Here is a 24,229-nt window from a genome sequence, read left to right as displayed (position 1 = left end):
TAGTACTAAACCACTAATTTTAGGTTCTCATCTTTGGAAGATTAAAAATGCATCTGAGGTAAAAATACATTCTTCTGTCTCTTGAAATCATTTATAATAGGACATTCAGAATAAATGAAATTAAAATAATTTTATGTTTCTTTAAAGGAAAATTCTATTACTGTTTGTTCCCCCCCCCCCGCCCCCTAGTTAGATCATTGCTCTTGAGTGGTAAGTGTTTTACTTCAGATTATGAGTGTAAATTTGTGTTTGTAGATTTCCGGCTGTTGTGAAGTAAGAAAAAGAACAGGACTGAATTGTTTGCTCAGAAACTTATGTATTAGAGTCTCTTCATATAGCAGCTTTACATGTGTAGTTCCCATTAGCACTTGGGAAATGAACATGCAGTTCCTATAACCCATTGCAGCAAAATGAGAATGGACTGTGTCACAGCACCTGATAATTGAGGCAGAACAGTTTAACAGAATAGTTTGGGATAAGAAGAAAATAAAACCTAATCAAGCCACAAGATGTTGGCAGCTTCTATGGATTTTTATTTATTAGAAAAGAGGAAAAATATTGCTGTTAGAGTGTACTGCATTCAGGCTTGTGTTTCTTATGTTCAGGAATGTCACAGACAAAATTAATCTCTAACAAGAGTACTTGCCAAATCTTCAGATTAAATTTGAAGCTTTAATGAAGGTTTATCAGTTTGAAAGTGCTCTGCTTGTGTGGCTTTGTAATGCTGATTTTATTTTTCTTCCAAGTCAAACAACGAAGAAGAAAAAGGAAAAAGTCTTGGGGAAAAGACTTCAGTTTCCTACAAGTAAGAATCATCACTTAGATTAGAACCACCTACACTATGCATGAAATACTGATGTTACTAATCTGTCCTAAGTTTTCAGTCTGAATTTTAAAGCTGTTTTCCCACATCCAATAAATGTCTTAGTGAAATCAAACCCTGTTAGACAGTGGTGAGGAAAAGATGCACTGGAAAAGCTACTTACCTCACCAAAACTACCACTAAAGGAAAAACTACATGTCAGCTTTTGACATTTTCTGTGAATGTTTTAAATGTGCATGGCTTGATTCTGAGATATAAGGATACTTGCTTGCATCTCAGGCCAAGATGCAAGCACACTCCATTCCCTGCGTTCCCTCTGTGCTGCATGGGAAGAAAACCCATCACACAAGCAAATCCAGGCAGAAGAACTGAGAGGGAGCCACAGTGCAGTCTCAAAAGGCATTTTGCTAGGGTCCTAAAGACATGATTAATGACAACTGTTGCCCTTAGTCAACAAAGCTGTAAATAAGTACCAGGTCATTTTGGCTGAAGGGTCAAAGTTCACTAGACACATCACTTCCTCTAGTGGTAGAGGACTGGAGCTTTGTGAGATCAAGATTTCCCATTTATACAGAATAGAGTGGTGGAAGGAATGGAACTACAGAGAAAACATAAATGCAAAGAGAGATTAAGGCAGTAGAAGAAACCAGTTAATGAGAGAGAGATCAAAGAAGTAGAATGCTCAGGAGAAGTACTTATAGTAAATGATAGCTAAAGAACCTGCTCTGGACCTACGCTGATAACAGGTTTCAACAGGGGAAATCAAAGTGGACCAGAATCCACTACTGGTGCAGAAACTTTTGGATAGCAGGGGTGTAAAGAGGAAAATGATCAGAAATCTAATTTTACCGGAGGTGTGATATCAGCTAAAGGAGGCTTCTCATCTCTTCAGCCTGCTGTTCAGAATAAACTTAAAAAAAGAGACCAGAAGGGTTTCAATGAAAGAGAAAGAAGCTTGTGGTGTCAGCTCTGAGAAAGAAAGGGCTTTCTCTGGGAAGGGGAGCTAAAACTTAGGGTGGGAACCATTCTTGAAATTCACCCTAAATATCATCACTGAATCCTAAGAGAAGCAACACGTGGACAAAAACTGGGGGTAGATGAAAGACAAGGATGAGGAAAGCAGCATTTATTAAAATAGAAAGCAGGCAGTAATGGCTTCTTGCTGTATTCTGTAAATCTTTGTTCCTGGTAAACCCATGAAACACAATTCACCCTTGGAATTGAACAAGCAACAGCAGGAACAACACATAAAATTACTAAAAGACTCAATTTCATTTTGCCTGCAATGTGAAACAATAATTATAGTAAACTTCCTCATTCTTTACTTTTTCTCTTATCTCCTTCATTTCTGCAAACATTTATGTATATGTAAGAAGTCAGGCGTCATGGAGATCTTCTTGCCACCTGAGTTCAATCCATTTCTTCCTGGGCATTTTATCAAACTGGTAAGTTTATCAAGTAAAGATGCTTGCCTGCACTGCAGCGAGGGTAAAGTTACTCTGACATACACATTTTGAATTTTAAAATATATAATCTATTATACACTAATAAAATATTGATTTTACAAATACAACTGATTTTTTAAGTATGCAGCACATTAAAAAATTCCTTTCATGGAGAAAAGCTGTTACAATAAAATGTTCTGCTATAACTCACTGTTTTCAGAAACTAGTCAGATATTACCAGAATTACACTTAATGAACAAATTTATAGAAATCAAATTCTCTTCACAAACAATTGGGAAAAGGAAAAAAAAAATGGAAAAGATTCATCAAATGGATTGTTTGCCATGAATAGTTCAGCCAACTCTGTTCTTAAAAGATTATAATCTGTTCATAAAAGCCTACATAATTTCTTATTATTTTGTCAAAATTCAGAGTATAATGCTGAAAAGGCAAGCCAGCACATTAGATATTTGAGCAACAGTTTTATTACATTTTACCTTATTGAAACAATTAGAGAACAACGATGTTACAGAAGTGACATGAAGTAGAGAATTAGTGGAAGATGTAAATCATCTCACAGAAACTGTGGACTTAGCCCATTACTGTGCTCCCAGTAATCGAATCTAACCAAGGTAGGATCATTCCTGTGGTCTATGTGTTTTCTTCCTAAACCTTGCCACATTATTTTCAGGTTTACTCTCTTGGTATTCTTAATTTTTTATTTTTAATATTTTAGTTTAGTTTAGTTAACTCTGAGTGAGTTTTAATTCTCAGAATATCTCTCTTAAAGAGAGAGAGTCCCTCCATGGAAATTATTCAACATGATACATTCTGGTCAGACCTATTACCTGTGCCACTTTAGACTTATCAGTCAAATCCTAATACCTGACAGCTTTGCAGTAACATACATTATTATTGCAAATTATTTCCACTAACAGTATTAAATCAGCTCAGTGCTATGTCCTTAATTATTATTTATTTTGTAAAAGATGTCAGCTGCATGGATATCACATTTAGAAACATACTATTGGCAAAGATCTTCCAGCTCATCAGCTCTGCTCCCTTGGCGCTGCAGGCCAGCATGTCATGAGTCTTGTACCTCCCCCATATGGTGATCAAACCCTGCTCATTGCTCCCATTTTAAGGTCCGGATCTCATTTCTCTGATGGTAAAAAATATTCTGATGTACCATCTAGGATTGGCATTTAGTTGCCTAAAGCTAAGAGACACTAAGCTGATTGCCTTGGCTCTTTCTAAGGTTGAATGTGAGAGAAAGGTGTATCTCAATGTGTAGGAGAGGTGGGATGAACCTCCCTCTGTCTTATTCTGTAGATTTAGTTAGAGACAAGATGGGCAGCTGAAAGACTTACTATGAGAGAGCTGATGTTAACTTGGATGAACTACACCATCAGAAACTAGACATTTGCCAGGTGGACTTCCCTTCCAGTTGTAAATGCTCTATGATTTCTGTAGATAAATCATATCAAGAGCAAGTGAAAATGTCAGAATATTTGAGGTGAAGAAGGTAGCTGTGAATTTTACACAAAGACATAGATCCAGAACTGGGGAGTCTGAAGAATCCTACATGCCTTGTCTTGGTTTTGATGTTGTTTGATTACAAATGCACAAGCTGGCAAAGAACCCCTCCCTCTGTATATCTGATGTTTCAGATATCATTTTTATTAAACTTGCACCACATAAGTACAGAAACATGTTGAAATAATTTTAATGGATTACTTTTTGTAAGAGTGCATATTTTTAGTTGATTATGGAAACATAATTGTTAAGCAAAGAATAAAAGTCTATTTAGCATATTATTTAATTTTCATTTGCCTAAATAAATGCACATCCTGTGGTAAATAATGCTAGATATTCTGTCTGATCCTGTCTGTGGCATTTCCAAAAAAAAATAAAAAACCAAAAAACAACTTAATGATAGCTTTATTAATCAGCTACAGGCTTGACTACTCTGGTGGTTATTATAGATGCTGTAAAAATAAATACTATAGTTATCTCTGTAGTGATAAGTCGTCTATCTTTTGGGCATTCTCTCAACACATCTGACTCATAGCTCCAAGACTCATCATAGGATTGACTGACATGAAGCCTTGCTCTAAAACTCACAAAACTTTCTATCATCAAGTAACTCTCAAGAAATTTTATGAAAATGGAGTCATTATTTGGAGATTCAATATAATAAAAGTTAGAAAGCAAAAAGCTGATGCAGTTTGGAAAATACACAAGTCTTTGAATGAGCCTTTGCCAATATTACCTATTGGGCTGCACAAAAAATCTGGTGTTCACGGATTCATCCAATTCTTCGAAAGTTGAGTTTTGCTATTGTTTGTTGCCCAGTACTTGCACACATTTTGACTGTGTGGTCATTCTAATTCTCCACTCACCAGTGTTGCCTTTTCAGTACAGGTCTGAACATACCTTCAACAGAAATAACACTACCAGATCTATTTGTAGTAAAATTTGGAACTATATTTGGGCTAAGTATAGGAAAATACTTATGTACAGCAAAATGAACGCTTGGTTACAGAGGGCTGCATGAAACTTGTTATGCTCAAGATGACATAACTGTAAATCTGAATGCTGTCTACGTATCATAAGTACTACCGGTAGCAGCTTCCAGAGAACATCTTTTATGCACCTCAGTTATTCTGTGTATAGGGACTGCTTATGCGAGACTGGTTGCAGTTAGAAAGCAAACAGACAATAAAGATCTCTAAAATCCATATGCAGACTCTAATTTTAGTTTAGAATTATCATCAAGAAGACTAGCATTCAACAGAAGGAAGACAAAGAAAGTTATGAACTGGGCAGTGTAATGTTCTTCAGTCTAAAGTTAAAATACTTTACATCTTCATTTCCTGCTTGTCAAAAGTTTACCCCAGGCACAAAGCTGGGATGCTGTTAGTACACAAGAGGGCAGCTTTTCAGGCAGAAAGGATTGATGATCCTGAGGACTGGCATAGTAGAAATAAAAATAAATAAATAAAAAATCAATGGTACAAAGTGGAAAATCATGCAGTGAGGGAGGCATTGCCTAACTTTAACTGCCTAAAGGTGAGAAGACTGATTAAACTGCCCATCCAGCCCTCTCTTGTCTTTTATGGTTAATGGAGAGAAAAGCGTAATTCACCTTTCTTAGTTTGGACACTTATCATAGAGTGGGCTGTATTCATTTTCTTATTAAGTATAGAGGGACTGTAAGCTGACCAACTTAGATATGATGCCTTATCTTTTATCTAGGTAAAGATAAATGGAATTAGTGCCTTCAGAAGAGTAAATGTTCCATTTCACATACATACGTAGTAAAGCTGATCAGCAAAATGACGACTATTGTTTCAAAAGTTCAGAGGCCATTTTAAAAATAAAAAAATGACATTCACAGAAAATAAAATCAAGCATACTTCCAATTAGATATCTTCAAATGCCTTGGGATGCCCTCCCAACAAGTGTATTAATGAGGTAGAAAAAATTGTTCCAGAGCTGTTTGAATGGTTCAGTCAGACATTGAAATGCACTGGAGCTAAACTTTAAAACTTCATTCCTTAGCTGATAGTGATGAATTCATACACTAGTATAGATGGACATTTTTTCTACTCTACTGCCACACACAACACATCTTTTTCCTTGTTTTTTTTTAATTTGTCCACTCTAAATATTTGGGTAACAAAAATTTCAAACTTTGCCAAACCTCTGAGTAAGTCTTATTCCAGAAAAATACCAGGAAGATATTTCTACAAAGAATAAAAGTTTATATATGCTTCATATAGTTTTGATAACATTCATGGCTCATTAATCTCTACTGTACAAAATGATGATTCCAATCAAATCAAGTGCCTGAATGTTCATATTTTAGTGTTTGAGAACTCAGGAATGTTTTTCCTGAGGGACTTCCCTCATTTTCATTTTTGTGTGCCTGTGTGCTGTTCTCAATAATAACTATTATGAACAAATTGCATCAAGAAGTTGACTCAGCTCCATTTTGTGAAATTTCAGGGAGCAAAGAGAGATCAAAGCCTCAAACTCCCTTGCAGAAAACTGTTCATGTAGCTGTTGTTGTGCCGGAGAAAAGGGTAGAGCATGTCTCAAATGGCCCACCCTTGCCAAGTGGCCTGGATAACCCCACCAGTGGATGGGACCCACGCCGGTGGGGTGCATGCACCACTGCTGGGGATGGGAACTTGGCCCCACGCATCCGGGGGCAGAGAGCTGCACGTAGCTGTGTGCACAGGGGCGTGCAGCAGGCGCTATGCGCTTCTGCGGGGTAGTTATGGAGGGGCGCTGGGAAACGTCTAGCTGTTTATTGACACTCTGTACGTGTCTAGTATCGTGATGTATCAGTGGTACTGGTATTGATCCCTGTTAACGTGTTGTTAATAAATCAATTAACTCCTTCGATTCCAATTTGGTTTGAACCATGTGAATTGCCTAGTTTTTTCCTGTGACAGGGTCTAGCCGAATCCAGTTTCATTTTGCCCAAGGTCAGAAACCTGAAGTTTGGGATTTTTTTTTTTTTTTCCAGGCACTAGAGCTCAGGCAGTTTTCCCTTCTTAAAGCACTGTGGCTTTGGGGAAAGAAAATTTAGGCAGAGCAGACAATCCAGAATTAATTGTTCTGGCAGGGACTAAACACTGCAATGAAAGCAATAGACTTCATGTTTCATTCTGAGTATCCTATTCTCAACCTGACTAGACAATTTGCCCACTATCCTATATCTCACTCAGTCTTCAGTTTCTCACTCCATCTTTCCTTTGCTTATCCATTTAGCAATTCCTCTTTTGATTTAATCCTGGCAAAAGAACAACAACAACAAAAAAAGTGTCTAAATCATCCCTTAGGAAGCAATGTAATTTCATTAGCATTGAAGTTGTTGGCAGGAGTCAGTCTTATGTTCTGTCCTTTCTGTTCTCTAATGTGCTGGTCTTAACTGTATAGACTATAATCTCATTTAAACTGGAGCAGTGTTCTAATTGTACTTTTATATGGTAGAAACACTGTCATTTATCTGAACCATAAATATTGCTACAAAAAAAATGTAAAAATGTTCTTATGATAATAATTTACAGGTAACTTTTGGTGAAGCCTTATCTTGTGAGATGGAGGATCAGGGTATGAAAACCCTCAGTCTGAGAAAGAATTAGATTGTATTTCTCAACTTGAAGGCAAATTAGGCTGCCTTTTGATTAATATATAAAAATTATAACTTCTTTCTTGTTTTAAAAGAAAGGGAATATTTAAATTTGTACAAGGAAGTCTCAATATCTTGAAATTTCACAGCTGTTCATATCTTTCTACAAATTTATCTCTTAGTACTGAATGCAAACTGTTTACTGAGGGTGGCTGATTACTGCAAATCTAAATTTAACCTGATCTGAAAAACTGAAAACAATTGTATGGATTTTTTTTCCCTCTTCTTTAGCTGGATGGATAATCAAAGAGAGGCATGGAAGGAGGAGTACCCAGAAAACATAATTTCATGGAGCACATATTCAAATTTCATTGAATTCAGTTAAAATTAAATAGAAACTTAAGTGCTTTGCTTAATCAGAGTACAAATCTCTCAGAAGGAGGTAGCTATTTAGGACAAGTAGGATTAGATTAGGACAGTAGACAAGTAGGATTTTAAATTTCCCTTCATAGACCACCCAGAGCTTGCTTCAGGCTTTTTTCTTAGACAAATCACGTGTCTGAAAGATTTATTAGCTATCTGCAGAGTTTAAATTTTAAAATTCTCCTGTCACTTTCCTGTAATCTAGCATGTGCAGTTACTGTTATGAGCTAGCTAGCTGGCTTTTTTAATGTCTCCATGCTAAAATTTTGGTGAGGGACTGGGATTCTTCCTCTTACACTCTGTCAGTGTCCTATGGTATGTAAAATCTCCACGAGGACTTAGAGTGGATGCTTAAAATTAGCATTTGTACAAGTCCCAGTAGTCTGAAAGTTTCATAGAGAATGAAATCCAAAAGAGCACAAGCACAGCCAAAATAAATTAATTTGTATATATAGGCAAATATGCTTTATGTGTGTGAGAAAGGTCTGGCTAGATATAACTATAACCTCTTTGATATTTGAATTTAAGGCATCCCTTTCTTTTTGTTTTTCTTTGCATGCAGACACTTGTCAGGTATTCTAGAGTTGCTAATGAGTGTTAGGTCAATAGTTGGCTAGTTAAGCCAATGAGAAAAAATCATGGCTTAATCTGGAAGACTTCTAGCATTCCTTAATGTTAATATCTCATTCAAAGGTGACAAATGCTATAATAATAATAATGACAAATTATAAAAATAAAAATAAAATATATTTTTAGATTGTGGTATGATGATGCGTTCTTAGTTTAAAATTCTATACGCATGGATGTTTATGAAGAAAAGCCAAAACCAAAAGTCTCTTTATTGCTCTCTCCCTCCTAATCTGGAACAGGCACTATGATACAAAGGCTTCATCCTTTAGGTCTATGACTTTGCAAAACTGACTACCACCAGAAGGCTGACCTCACTCACTTATAAAGCAATTTTATGTGGCTTACAAGTACCTAATAAAGGTACAGACTAATTCCATGATTCTGTATTGTCAAATTATACAGGAATACTAAACAGCATGCCACCGAAGCATCAGCAAGTCTGTTACTGCCATAGATATTACACTTTCTATGGTGTTATGGACAACATGTTTTTATTTCATGTAGTATTATGAGGAGCTTAAAATGATATATTTACTGACTGTATTCCTATTTTACCTCCTAAACATTGCAAAATTGAAGCTACAGTTATGGCTCATATTTTAGCCTGAAATTTTACAGGATTTATTATCAAGCAAAAAACTGTATTTGCTCTAAAATAGTTCTGTGGCCTGACAAGCTCCTATCACATGGTGAATTCTGAGGGGGCTGGAACTGATACATTTTTCACTACTTTGTCATGACTGCATTGGCATGACTCAGTTGAGCAAGCTTTAGAATAAGGTCCAGAAATTCTATTTTTGTCATTGAAGAACAAAATATTTTTAGATACAAGTCAAATTAAAAATGATTGAGCTGTCCCTTGTTTGTCTATTTACAAGATGAGCATAACCATTTTATTTTCAAGAGTGTTCCTTTTGGAAATCAAATAGTTGTCTCCACATCCGCTGCTGCTCTGTGGATCTAGATACTTCACCAGGCAGGGTTCACACAGCCATCCCACATGTAACTGTAGCTATCTCATGTTCCCAGAAAAAGGAACACACATGGATGAAAATTGTCCTAATACAATTGGTCCAGATCACACAAGCCATATACAGAGTCAAAACCTTTTTAAGAATTAAACAATTTTTACTCTAATTTTCTCAGAGATCCGACATCCTGAGAGAGAGGACAGAGTTGATATATGTATGTTACTTCAGGCTGTTATCAGAAACAAGTGCCCACATTGTGTCCCTTCTAGTTCCTACTCTAATTTCTTTTAAGACAGTGGCCAAATGCCCTCAAGAAAAGAAAGCAAGTTCTTTTGAAGTGGCAGAAGAAAACTCAAATTTCAGAATAAATCACTTAAGTTTACACAGCTACATGTAGGTGTCTTCTTTTGCACTTATTGTGTAAGCTACTGTCATTATAATCATCGCTGATCTAAGTCTTGGTGCAGATGCCCATGTTCAGACCATGTGAAGCCATCTGAAATGGCTTAAAATGCCCTGTTTTGCCTCCAGCAGCCATTGCAGAAGGGTGTGGGACTCTCATAGGTCATACGTCACAGCTGGCAGCCACAGATAAATGCCTCAGATGCCCAGTGCCATCTTAAATGACATTAGATATTCATCATCTGATTCATGCCCTTAGTGGTTTACTATCTGAACAGTTATTTTGACAAAAATCATAATTCAGTTGCCCAGTATCTAGTACTATTTGAGACTGTCACTACCACTTGAGTCCAGCAGTGTGAGCTGGGGGCTCCTGGGGCCGGTGGCTGTGGGGGCTCCCAGTGGTGGAAGGACCGGCCCTTGCCACCAGGGCCCTTCCAACCTGCTGAGGCCCTTTTCAGTCTTTTCTCTAAAGCTCCAGGGAAGCCATGGCTTTGCCAACTGCTTTGCCTTGTCAGAGAGCTGGCTTTGAACATAGAGAGCTAAACTCCAGGGAGAGGGAGTGCTCTCCAGGCCCTGACAGAAATGTCGTAAAGTGTCTAAGACATCCACAGAATGGCAAATATGACACAAAACTTAGATCTTCCTGGAGCAGAAGCTGAAAGTCCAGAGAGTATCCCAGGACATCTCAGTTGGTGGTAGGTGCCTATGTGTGCTAGGAGCAACTGAATCAAGTCCTAGATCTTCAGTGGAGATATTTGGTTAAAAAATACACTTCTTTGATTTTGTATTCTGCAGGTGTTAAGCAAAGTAATAGCATGCCCTGGTGTTCAGGTTTAGAAACAGGCAGAGAAAGGTCACTGCTGTGCTCAGAGGTTCTTTTATTATTAAAAAAAAAGAAAAAAAAAAATCCTGGTAGAACACAAAAAGATGGCAATCATTCTGTTTATATAAGACTTCAGCTGATCTGATCCAAAGACTTTTTCACACACACTAACTCAACACATTTTTCAAGTAAATACTTTTGTGCTTTTACACAGGTGAAAATAAAAGACAATCCATAGTGGAACTGGATACTGGAGTTTATTTAGTAACCAACAAGATGAGAGCTCTTACCCTATTTGATTATCTGGCCTGCTCGCTCACTCACTCCCCTCTCAGCGTTATGTTCCCTAGGTCCCAACTTCCTCGTGACTGGCAGGGAGGTTGCTGCTGGTCTGGGAAGGTTGGGTAGAAAGTCACATTGATTCCTGCTGTGCAGCTGCTCAGTTACCAGTGTCAGGTGGTAGGGGCCAAGGTCCCTGGGCATTCCCTGACATTCATCTCCATGTATCTCTTTGATCTACAGGATCATCCCACATTTCCAGGATCTTTCTTCTAGCTAGGCTCTTCACCTTCATTCTGGGCCTCCTTCTTCTTTCTGAGACCACTTCTTTTCAAGAACCCTTCTTTCCAAGACCCAAGACCCCAGTTTTCCCAATTTAATTAGTCTATGTGCAGAAGCACAGTGCGTGACCAGCCTCCTGACTGGTGGTTCTGTCTCATGTCTCTATTAATTGGAGGATTAAGGATGTGCCACTTTTGTTTAGTCCAGGTGTTATCAGCATTTACAACCAGCTTGTGTGGGTTGCAGCTAACAAGTAGCAGGCTTGTGCTTGAGAGTTACAAGTACAGTTTGGGACATTCATCCACACACATGCACCCATGAAGGTTGTAAGCGTTCACTATTTAAGCTATCTTTTGTCTATGACAGCTTTGCCCACGCATTGCAGGAAGAGCTGGTTTGTCTCTCCTGACTGAGAAAATCTTCCTATACAATTTTGAAACATGATCTAGAGCCACCATCAATATAAGAAAGGAGGTTGTTTCAGAAGGCTCAAAACAGAAAGACCCTGGCACAGGTAGACATCCATGGAGATCTGTACCTTTGACTCCTGAGTATTAAAAGCCAGAATCATTACTCTCTATAATAAGTTGAACAGTTTTTAAGGAAGGCTTATTACTTGAAACCATGAACAGAGCCATAAGTTTAGAAAATGTCTAAAAAAAATTCACCATCCTGGGAGCTGCAAACATGTCTGGAAACAAGTCTGACCCACTTATATTTTGTGAACAGCTTCACATGAGTTCTTAAAGGAGTTTTATCATTTTGCATTTCATCATTTGTCTTTTATTGTCTGTTAAGTCTTAAAAACTAATGTTGTCTTTTTATTTGGTTTGATGGTAGATGATCTTCCACAAGCACTGAAAGACAGATTAGGGAGAAGATGCTAACAAGGCAATGACACAGTATCTGATCTGTTCAAGATCTCCCTGCTTAGAACCACAATTGGAGGAAATGAAGAGATTATGTGATGAAGATAGGGAGAGAAAATTTAAATGTTGGTCCCATCTACTGTTGTTTCTTGTCAAATTTATCCATCATCTACTCTGTATTCAACACTTACAGTCCCACTCAACACCTTTAAGTGACTGATGAAAGGTGATGGTGATCAACCTCCAGATGGAATTCCAAGTGACTGATAGAGACTTGCAGAGCCAGAGTATTTCTACATATATTTCTACAGTAGAAACAGATCTCATTTTTTAGTTATTTTGAGAGAAGGTTAGAATAAGTTTCTTATTGGCTACATAGAAGTAACTTTACACGTATTGAAGTTCTACTTTTTCATCATTTAATGTTTTGGTTTTTATTTTTTATATTTTTTTACCTGGAAGCAAACCAGCAGTGGTTTATTGCATCTCAATGGCAATTTGCATTCACAGTTATCTTCATGTCTCTAGGTTTTGGAGGTTTTTAATCCTCTCTAATGCATAATCTCTTCTATAATGATGGTCAATGAAAAGTCAAGACTGAAATGGAGCACACAGAATTGCAGAAACTGGATCTCCTGCTTCTACAATTCTTTGTAAGCAATGATGACATCCCTGTAATAGACTGGAAAAAAAAATCCCACAAGACAGTAAATCAGATGCCAGGCTACTCTGGGATGCCTATTGACCTCTTTGCCCATACAGTTACTTGATGTGAAAACACATTTTCCTTGTGAAGGCTGCCAACTGTGTATGTACATAAACAATAAGGCAAAAAAAAAAAAAAAAAGAGAGAATCTTTTACTTGGCGTGAGTTCTAACAGAAACATTTTTACTTGCAGATTCATCCCCAACAGAATCAATTCCTCTTGTGAAAACTAGGTGTAAATATTGGCTTTTGTGTGATGAGGGCTTATGTACTTCATTAAGATGCTGAGCACTGTCCCTGAGTGCCAAGCATCTCCTGTGAGTGATTCTGTGGTCACAATCTCACAGAATTTAGCACTACAGACTTTATGTTAACATTTTATCCAAACCTATGGGCCTTAATCTGCTGAAATTACTTTGAAAAAATCATGTTGTCTTGAATGAAAAGATAGCAAGACCCAGATATAAAGAAGCAAAAGACTAAAGGGGCCTGACTGGTTAATTGAATACAGTCATCTAAACTTTCAGGAAACAGATGTTTAGGCTGTTAGTTCAGAAGTTGAACATAATGTCTGTTTCACAGGTCCTATATATTATAGGTCACAAAATACAGCACTCTATAATAAACTTGAGACCTGTACCAAAAGACCAAAACCCACAAATTATGTTGTGCCACATGGAAAGAACTATAGAGACCGAGAGTTTTATTAATATCCTAAATTTCTACAATAACAGTAACATGTCTAGACCATCATGGAGAGTAGAATGTGTTCCACTTTGACTGAGAAAGTTAAAGAAAAAAAAAAAGAAAAGAAAAATAAATACTTAGCAACAATGGGCATAATTGAACATATTGGGCAAAATGTGCCATACAGTCACTTAAAAAATGTTTGATAGCCTAGGAAAACTATACCAAGATAACAGCTATGACCACTTTAGAGGCTGATCATGTAGGGTTTTGATTTATGATCAGAATTATTGTAGAGAAAGGAAAATAAAAGAAGTCAAGCTGTATCATGTAGTGAGGGGAGTGCTTTCTGCTAGCTGGCATGCCTATTGGAAAGCCCTAGAACATGGGTTTAGTATAATAAAGAAGAATGTAACGTGATCAACAAGGTATGATCAACTTTCCTTTCAGTTCTCTAAAGAATACCAAAAAATAGGGCACCTAAAATAAGGGTATCATAAGCTTTAGAGCCTAGCTTTCATGTTCTAATGCTTTAGTTTCTATCTTTTTTAATGTGCAATCTTTTCCATTGGTCCCTACGAAGCTTTCCCTGGGGGGAAAAAAAAAATCTTAGCAATTCATACCAAATGAAATTATGGAGGAATGAATTTAAAATTTCCAATTAGATCTCACAGACCTTAATAGCAGGAAAAAATAACAAAAAATATAACTTCAATTTTAATGTTCTATATATCTTTCAAAGTTAAAAACGTATCATTTTAAGTTGCAACTGTATCTGTGTTTGGTAAGAAACCTGGGGAAAATATAGAGATAACATCTTTGCATGAAGAGCCTTCCCTTAAAAATACTGTTTTATATTAGGAACTACACAGAAGTATCATCCTAAAAGGTAGATCTACAGTTTTCAGTTTTAGATGCTTTAGATCAGAATATGTCTTGTACTATATATAAAAAAAATAAATCTGGAGATGCGCCATAAAGATGTCTGGCAAGCATGATGGCAGACCTAACATTTGGTGAGAAATTTCAAAACTTAACATTATTTACTGTGGAACTGAACTGAATTAGAAGGACTTAGCTAAGGCACTGAAAAGTCAGAACTAAAAAGTCCCTCCTCATTATCCTGTGGCAGAGTAGCAGTGGCATAATACGTGGTGATCCCATAACACAAGGAGTCATTCAGTGTAATTAAAAGTCAGTAGAATGGAACACAATTATAAGAAATATATATATTTTTTAAGACCGTGTGTGGTCAGCCAGGGAAATTCACTGTCACAGAAAATCACTGAGACTTTGTCTATGCTGAAGCTGAAAAAGAGCAGGATGATTTTTTAATCAGTTATAATATCTGCAGATATCCAATTTAGAGAGAAAGGGATATTGAAAAGAAGCTGCACTGGACATTATGCCTCTATGTGTAAGCATATCTAATGTACATATAGTATCACACATTGGCTAAACCCGTAAGTAAATATGGTAGGCATGTGCTCACCCCTATTCAAAAACCACTTAAAAACTGCCTTAAGTTCTGTTAGAATCAAGCAAGGCTTTCACGTATCAGGGCATTCATTTCACATACATTTAAACATCTATAAGTCTTTTGTTTAAGGTAGTCAAACCTAGTCTTCCTTTATAGCGACTAGAGAAAAAGTCTCCATTTCCAGAGCACAAGTCGTTTCATCTCTCAGACACAATGTCTTAGGCTCATTCCCTCTTTGGATTTTTTTTTTTTTCCTTATAGCAAGCCTGCAGTAATTATCTTAAATCTAATCAACCAGCTTTTTAGTGTCTAGTAAACATTAGCTGAATCCCATCTTTGGCGTCTTAGTTCTGTCCATGGAAAGAGAGAGGCATTTACAGAAGTAATTTGTCCCATTTTAAAGTAGATGAAAGGATTTACCCTCTCAGGATTTTTAGTTCTCTCCATTAACCATAGAAATAGCCAAAATGACTAGCTGTCATTTCCACTAAACTCTTGACTTTTAGACTACAAAACTTGTAGAGTTTTGTAGGTTGTAGGCTGTGAAGACCCTCATTCAACTTGTGTGTTGAGAAGACCCTCACTCTGAGAAGCTTCCGTGAAACAGATTGTTTGCTGACTTGGCATACAAATGTGTTTTTTTGACAGTGGGACATGAGATTTGATGGTAGCCTGGGATGTGCGATGTCATAACTCCTAGGCTCATGACTAAAGTCCCTGTATCTTGACATTCTGTGTACCTTCTCTCAGCTAGCCGTGCTGTGAGGTGAAGCCTCTTTGGAAGGGCTTTTAGACATCATCAGAGGGAAAAGGGGAATGGGGAAATGACTAAATCAATTTGCTTAGCCTTAATAAGGAGTACAGGACTATATCTAGAGGACAGGCTTCAGTTTTTATGAGAATAACATTCAGTTTTTATTTATTTTCACTTGCGCAGTGAAGAAATGTGGGGAATGCTGATGATCTTTGTGGTGCACAGAGCTGTGTATCAGCTTGTGATGTCTCACTCTGATAAGAGTGTTCTAGTTTTTCATGTATATAACAAGAATGTGTTAAACGTCTTAAAATACCAACAAAATGCCAGTCACCAAAAACTGGGAATAGAAATGTAAGTCGATTATTAGAAAATAGGCCCTGAAGACTGCAGAAAGCAAATTTGAATCTATCTAACACTGAGAGAACCTAAGACATACAGATAGATGGAATTAAATGACAAATTATATCGTTCCAGAAATTTCAGGAGCTGAAACAAAATATAAAGAAATCTTCATAGAAATGTTAAACTCAACAGATCAGTTGGACTTAAATTAACAAGGATGAATACACTGGTAAATTACTTAAAATCATAACAGGTTATCATGCAGAAAAGACTTTTCTTTACATAGGCTAATTTATATGCTCAGTAAGAGCAAGTCTCCCCCCCCCCCCCATGTATCAATAAAAATGTAACAAGGATACAGCTAGTATAATTTATAATAAAGATACACATATCACCATGCAGTGTCACCAAATTTAAGATTCAGTCCTCATTTCTATTTTATGATAAATTCATCATTTAATTGCTTTTTAGCTTGTGTAAAAGAATGTTTCCTGTAAGGAAAGGAGTAGAATGTATTCTTCATGTTAGGAGATGATAAAATTGACTGTTCTCAGTGTTAAGCAGGCTATGTCTATATTAACAAGCAGTGTGTCTCAGTAGACACAGATTTGTAGAGCATAAGGACTGGTGATGAGGACATGGTATTCTCACTACATGAGTTTTGGGGGATAGGGGTGCTTCAGACTAGTTCCAGTCGGATTCAACGAACTAAACATCTGCTAGCTGCTGGAACATATTAGGTGTGCTCTGGGCACACACATTCCAGGTAAGTGTTACCCAAAAGGAATCCAGTTCATGTGCTCTAACTGATGCACAGGGAGTGGGGACAATCAGCAGCAATCAGCTTCAAAGCTCACTTCTGGGCCAAAATAAAATCCTTGTGTAGGAACACCCATACACTCTCAGGAAAGAATTAGTTACAGTGAAAGCACAAGCTAGATTAGTTTACCCTTTTCAGAGTCCTGCATTAATTCAATATTGGACTGATAGGACTCTGCCTGAGAGGACATGGGACATACACCAACATTCCCCCAAATTCCATGAAACAGTGCCATTTAGCTGCCACTTAACTCTAGCTAACAGATGACTGAAAGAAAGTAGACTATCCCTAATCTATTCTCTCCAAAATATTGCTGTAAGCTATGTCACATAAAAACCATCCTATGGAAGGACTAGCAAGGTTGTAGATGTGCTCATGAGGTCTTTTTTGGACAAACTGATGGTTGTTATACATGATACCCTCTGGGGACTATTCCTAAAGGAATAAAAGAGATAAATCTCTTCCTTTTTTGGCAACAGACTTTTCTTTGTACATTTTATTGGCCCTAACTTCAGTGCTGCAAGATCTGGGCACAGATCCTATGGATTCAGAACAGTATGGTTTTGAAAAATCTGCCCCAGCTTTGAAAGATAAGCTTTAGTTTAAATCATCAAAACGTCTTACCAATCACACATTTAAAAGAGCTTTTCCAAAGCAAGTATAATTAGCTTCTTTCTACTGAGGCACAAAGTGAAGTGCAGAAAGGAAGGCTGTTAGTGAGTCAGTCACAGATTAGTGATTCAAACCTTGATCCTCAACTTACCTCCACTTTAGAAATGGTGTTGCTCAATGATGGAAGAAAGGAACTCACAATTATCTAATAAAGAATGTAAGTCACATAGCGAATATCTGGAATTTTTTCATATGACGCATAGAAAAAATATCATCCAGAAATATACCCAATATTGCCATCTGCAGAAGAAAAAGAAAAGAATTTGATAGATCCTTTTGAGATGGATCTCAGAAAAATCACAAAGTTCTTAAGATAGAATGAAAATATCCAAAATCTTTATAACTCTAAAGCAAATATGTGGAGAATTGGGCTCAGCTTTGACCTGGATTTTTTTTTATTGTTTTTTTTTAAATGTCATGAAGTAATAAATGTTATTCCAGTCAAATTAGGAAGTGTTCAAGAGGTGATATAAATGCATCTTAAGTGAAATATACTATCATCATAGAGTCTGCCTTTTTCAAGTTCTATATAGGGCTTTATTAAATTTGTTTTCAGGGTATTTTTCTCATCTGTAAGGTAGCAAGCTACACCATTTTCTGAGGCTTACAGTAATTAGAATTTTACTATATAGCATTTTCCCCAGATTTTTACTTAAGTGTAAAAAATCCTTCCCAAAATAGTACAGCCAAATAACATGTTACTCTGAAGCTTTCATGATGAAGGAGGAGTTTATTAATGGTATCCAGAAAGGTCACTGTGACACTGCTAAGAAGAAAATATGAATATAGAAACTTGAAGATGGGTTGATCCATTTCGCAAAGGTAAATACTCAGTGCTGCATAACTGTCTCCTTTTAATTAGCATGTCAAAAGATTTTGACAAAGACCTCCAGTGGATTACTGAGTAAACCTGAACTGCAGATTACCTCTATTGAATCATTTATTGTCTTTCAGAGCTTTTAATAGAATTGATCTAATCAAGCCAGTTCTATTTTCTTATCAATTTTCTGCTTTTGTTTTGTTAGCATTAGTTACTACAAGGTTTTCCAGAAACAATTTTTTTTTTTTTTTTTTTTTTGCTTTCATGTTTGATATAATAAGACTGTGTTTGAACACACACTTTAGATCTTCCTTGATATCTTTATTTGGGCTTCCGTACCTATCAATTTATCAGAGAACATAATGTTCCCAGGCTTATTCTTTTTCTTTTCATTCCACTGTTGTAAATGTACCTTTCCCTGAATGGATGGCATCTTCAGTTTAAGACTACAGTGTTAACACAAGTTGCTTTTGGGAGTAAATATGTATTGACAAATGGTGCTAAATATGCACGGTTTGCCTTCCTCAGTGTCCCCTAAACTGTGTTTTCTTTATATTATCATTTCTTTAACCACAATGTAATGTCACCAAAGTGCATTGTAAGAACTGCATTGATGGGATACGGATGTATATTTTTGATTTGTTAGAGTCTGACAGATTTGGGAATACAAATCAGAAAAATAGAGATGGCAATGTTTTATGATTTAAAAGGAAAATTCATGGGACTGGAAGGAAAGGAGGGGGAAAGAACAATCTTTTTGTTCCATGAAGCATTTCCAAACAGGTGAATAGCTTTGTGAAAGTAAAAAGAATTCTCTCACCAAACTTTAGTGGTGTCTGGGATGAATGATAAAAGTGACAGTCACATTTTGGACAGCTGTAGGTACCCCAGCTGTCAGAATTTGGGTGCAGCCATTTACTAGTAGCATACTTTGCTAATCCTAAAAAGTATGGTGGGGACAGAGTGACCATTGCCTCCTCCCATTGACACGCTCATCTGTTGGTTTTGTAAGAATCTCAAGATTAGTGCCATAGCTAGAAAAACTACTGATGGTTTCACAGTATTAGATGGGATGATGAAGGGTGTCAGTTACTGTACTGAGTCATAGCCAGCTTTGATGTCTTTTGGTATGAAAGCACCTAAAATGTAGTTCTGACTAAATCACCCAAAACATCTTCTAAACTAACTTCATGATTTAAAAACATTAAGCAGTTTAAGTCAGCCCCATTTCTAGTATTCTAGTAGTGTTTTGCTATGTCAGGCATGGCAGAAAAGCACCTATGCAGTTGATGAACACTGTCTTTGTTCTTGAATGAAGTAAATGTTTTGTTTTTCCTAAATCATTTATTCACTAAGAAAATGCAGTTTATGTTAAAGCAATAATTATTACTTATTTGTGTTAGTTCTACCAATTTCACCCAATTTTGGGGGGAGACTGGAGATTCACAAAATCAGTACCCTCTTTTATAAGCCATCATCAGTTCATGCCATTACTCAGCTGGGAGATAATTCAGTCTCTCCCATGCAGAAAGGATTTGAATCCATAAGCACTATCACATGTTATGGGGCTGACCGGATGGGGGGGATCTTGTCCTCATTGCAGTAGGTAAGCAAGAGCCTGGACAAGTGTTGTAGGCAACTGAATGGTGTGTTTTCTGATTTTGTGTCAGTGAAACAATGAAGAGTATATATTACAGAGTGCAATAATGTGAAGAAAGGAGACTGAATGAGTCTGCTTCTTTTTTTCTTATTATTACTCTTTAGCTGGACATTTAGGACAGTTTTTCAGCTTGGGTAAACTAGGTTGAAACTTCATCAGAGAGAAGAAGGAATTGAATTCAGTTTCCTGCAGTCTGGATATAGGCTCTGAGTACTAGTTTACTCAGTAAAGACAGACATTGCTCTTACTCCATTTTCAGGTCTAAGTTTAGCTCTTCATTTCTTTTACTTTCTTTCATTAAAGATTCCATCCTAGTAGAATATGAATAAGATGCTTTGTTTGGAAAAAAATTTTCACTTTCAATGAAATGCAAACACACAAATATATATGTATATGCACAGAATCACAGAATCACAGAATCACTGAGGTTGGAAGGGACCTCTGGAGATCATCTAGTCCAACCCCCCTGCTCAAGCAGGGTCACCTAGAGCACATTGCACAGGATTGCATCCAGGCGGGTTTTGAATATCTCCAGAGAAGGAGACTCCACCACCTCTCGGGGCAACCTGTTCCAGTGCTCTGTCACCCTCACACTGAAAAAGTTTTTCCTCATGTTAAGATGGAAGTGTCTGTGTTTCAGTTTGTGCCCATTGCCTCGCGTCCTGTCGCTCGGCACCACTGAAAAGAGTCTGGCCCCATCCTCTCGACACCCTCCCTTCAGATACTTGTACACATTGATAAGATCTCCTCTCAGCCTTCTCTTCTCCAGGCTAAACAGGCCAAGCTCTCTCAGCCTTTCCTCATAAGAGAGATGCTCCAGTCCCCTAATCATCTTTGTGGCCCTTCGCTGGACTTGCTCCAGTAGTGCCACATCCCTCTTGTACTGGGCAGCCCAGAACTGGACGCAGTACTCCAGATGGGGCCTCAGCAGGGCTGAGTAGAGGGGGAAAATCACCTCCCTCGACCTGCTGGCAGCACTCTTTCTGATGCAGCCCAGGATACCATTGGCCTTCTTGGCCACAAGGGCACATTGCTGCCTCATACTTAACTTGGTGTCCACCAGCACTCCCAGGTCCTTCTCAGCAGAGCTGCTTTCCAGCAGGTCAACCCCCAACCTGTACTGGTGCATGGGGTTATTCCTCCCCAGGTGCAGGACCCTGCACTTGCCTTTGTTGAACTTCATGAGGTTCCTCTCTGCCCACCTCTCCAGCCTGTCCAAGTCTCTTTGAATGGCAGCACAGCCCTCTGGGGTATCCGCCACTCCTCCCAGTTTTGTATCATCAGCAAACTTGCTGAGTGTGCACTCTGTCCCTTCATCCAGGTCATTGATGAAGAAGTTGAACAAGACTGGACCCAGTACTGACCCCTGGGGGACACCGCTAGCTACAGGCCTCCAACTAGACTCTGTGCCACTGATCACAACTCTCTGAGCTCTGCCATTCAGCCAGTTCTCAATCCACCTCACTGTCCACTCATCTAGCCCACACTTCCTGAGCTTGTCTATGAGGATGGTGTGGGAGACAGTGTCAAAAGCCTTGCTGAAGTCTAGGTAGACAACATCCACTGCTCTCCCCTCATCTACCCAGCCAGTCATTCCATCATAGAAGGCTATCAGATTGGTTAGGCATGATTTCCCCTTGGTGAAGCCATGCTGACTACTCCTGATCACCTTCTTTTCCTCCACATGCGTGGAGATGGCTTCCAGGATGAGCTGCTCCATCACCTTTCCAGGGATGCAGGTGAGGCTGACTGGCCTGTACTTCCCTGGCTCCTCCTTCTTGCCCTTCTTGAAGACTGGGGTGACATTGGCTTTCTTCCAGTCTTCAGGCACCTCTCCTGTTCTCCATGACCTTTCAAAGATGATGGAGAGTGGCTTAGCAATGACGTCCGCCAGCTCCCTCAGCACTCGTGGGTGCGTCCCATCAGGGCCCATGGATTTGTGGGTGTCAAGTTTGCTTAAATGATCTCTAACCCACTCCTCCTCCACCAAGGGAAAGTCTTCCTCTCTCCAGACTTTCTCTCTTGCCTCCAGGGTCTGGGGTTCCTGAGGGCTGGCCTGAGCAGTAAAGACTGAAGCAAAGAAGGCATTCAGTAACTCGGCCTTCTCTGCATCCTTCGTCACCAGGGCACCCACCCCATTCAGCAAAGGGCCCACATTTTCCCTAGTCTTCCTCTTGCTGCTGATGTATTTGAAGAAGCCCTTCTTGTTGTCCTTGACATCTCTAGCCAGATTTAATTCCAAACGGGCCTTAGCCTTCCTCGTCGCATCCCTGCATACTCTGACAACATTCCTATACTCCTCCCAAGTGGCCTGTCCCCCTTTCCACTTTCTGTAGACTTCCTTCTTCTGGTTGAGTTTTGCCAGGAGCTCCTTGCTCATCCATGCAGGTCTCCTACCTCCTTTGCTTGACTTCCTACTCATAGGGATGCACCGCTCTTGAGCCTGGAGGAAGTGATGTTTGAATATTAACCAGCTCTCTTGAACACTCCTTCCTTCCAGGGCCCTCACCCATGGGATTCCTCCAAGTAGGTCCCTGAAGAGGACAAAGTTTGCCCTCCTGAAGTCCAGGGTTGCAATCCTGCTTGGTGCCCTGCTGCCTCCTCACAGGATCCTGAACTCCACGATCTCATGGTCACTGCAGCCAAGGCAGCCCCCAACCTTCACATCTTCCACCAGTCCTTCTTTGTTTGTTAGTACGAGGTCCAGCAGCACACCTCTCCTTGTTGGCTCCTCCACCACCTGGGTCAAGAAGTTGTCACCAATGCTCTGCAGGAATCTCCAGGACTGTTTGTGCCTAGCTATGTTGTCTTTCCAGCAGATATCGGGGTGGTTGAAGTCCCCCATGAGAACCAGGGCCTGGGATCGTGAGGCTACTTCCAGCTCTCTGTAGAAGGCCTCATCGACTTCCTCATCCTGATCAGGTGGCCTGTAGTAAACACCCACAACAGTGTCACCTCTATTAGCCTGCCCTTTGATCCTTACCCATAAGCTCTCGACTCGCTCTTCATCCACCCCTAGGCACAGCTCAATACATTCCAGTTGCTCTCTCACATAAAGAGCAACTCCACCACCTCGCTTTCCTGGCCTGTCTTTCCTAAAAAGCACGTAGCCATCCATGACAGCACTCCAGTCATGCGAGCTATCCCACCATGTCTCTGTAATGGCAATGAGATCATGGCCCTGCGACCGCACACAGATCTCTAGTTCTTCCTGTTTGTTCCCCAAGCTGCGTGCATTGGTGTACAGGCATTTCAGGGAGGTGATCGAGCATGCAGGTTTCCCAGGAGGGGTATATGCAAAATATTTGTATTTATGTGTGCACTTATACATAGTTATATTGGTCCAAAAGTATGAAGGCTTTTTTGTTTGTTTTACTTTTCAGATTAGGAAGTAAAGCAAAACACAATCATTTATACAACACCCCTCTTGTATGTCCATAATGAGCACAATCCTGAAGTTTCTAGTCACCCAGAGTTTTGCATTTTTAATAAAATCATATGTAATATAGCAAAATTACATTCAAATATTACAGTGTCCAAAGCCCCCATGGGATTGAATAAGAAATTGATAATTTTAGATGTGTATAAAAATAGTTGAAAGAAAAACCTTCCCTCATAGTTTAAGACAGATAAGGAAACCTCTGAGAGGAAAAAAATCTGATAATGGGAGTATATTTTGGAAAATATGTGTAGTGCTGCACTACAGTCCAAAATAGATGCTGTATGCAGCACATAAACATATTAATTTGTCAGCAGTTTCTCAGTGCCAAAATACTTGACAAAGTTTTAAAAGACCTATACTGCAGTCTGAGTGGTAAGCTGGCAAGCTGCCTGCACTTGTTTTACCATAGTGTAGTTTTACTTACCTCATAAGGTTATAAACATGATTACTTTTTCAGTTCTTGTAATGTCCATTTTGTTCTTCTCAAAAAGGTCTATATTTTCTCTTCCAAACATCTAGCTCCTTTATCAGCAGGTAAAATAAAAAAAAAAAAAAAAGTGTGTCATCACCCAACGCATGTTCAGAAAAAGCAATTAATTTGACGGGCTGACAGTTAAAAAAGGTAGCTTCTGACAGACATCCAGTGTAATGCCAGCCAGAATGATATACCGTATAACACTTTCCTTAAAAGGAAAAGTAAATCAGACATCCCAAAGGCAAGTCCTTTGTATTCTACTAAAGTTTTTAGGT

Source organism: Apteryx mantelli, chromosome 3 (assembly GCF_036417845.1).
Source record: "Apteryx mantelli isolate bAptMan1 chromosome 3, bAptMan1.hap1, whole genome shotgun sequence".
Lineage (NCBI taxonomy): Eukaryota > Metazoa > Chordata > Aves > Apterygiformes > Apterygidae > Apteryx > Apteryx mantelli.
This window is presented reverse-complemented; position numbering follows the sequence as displayed.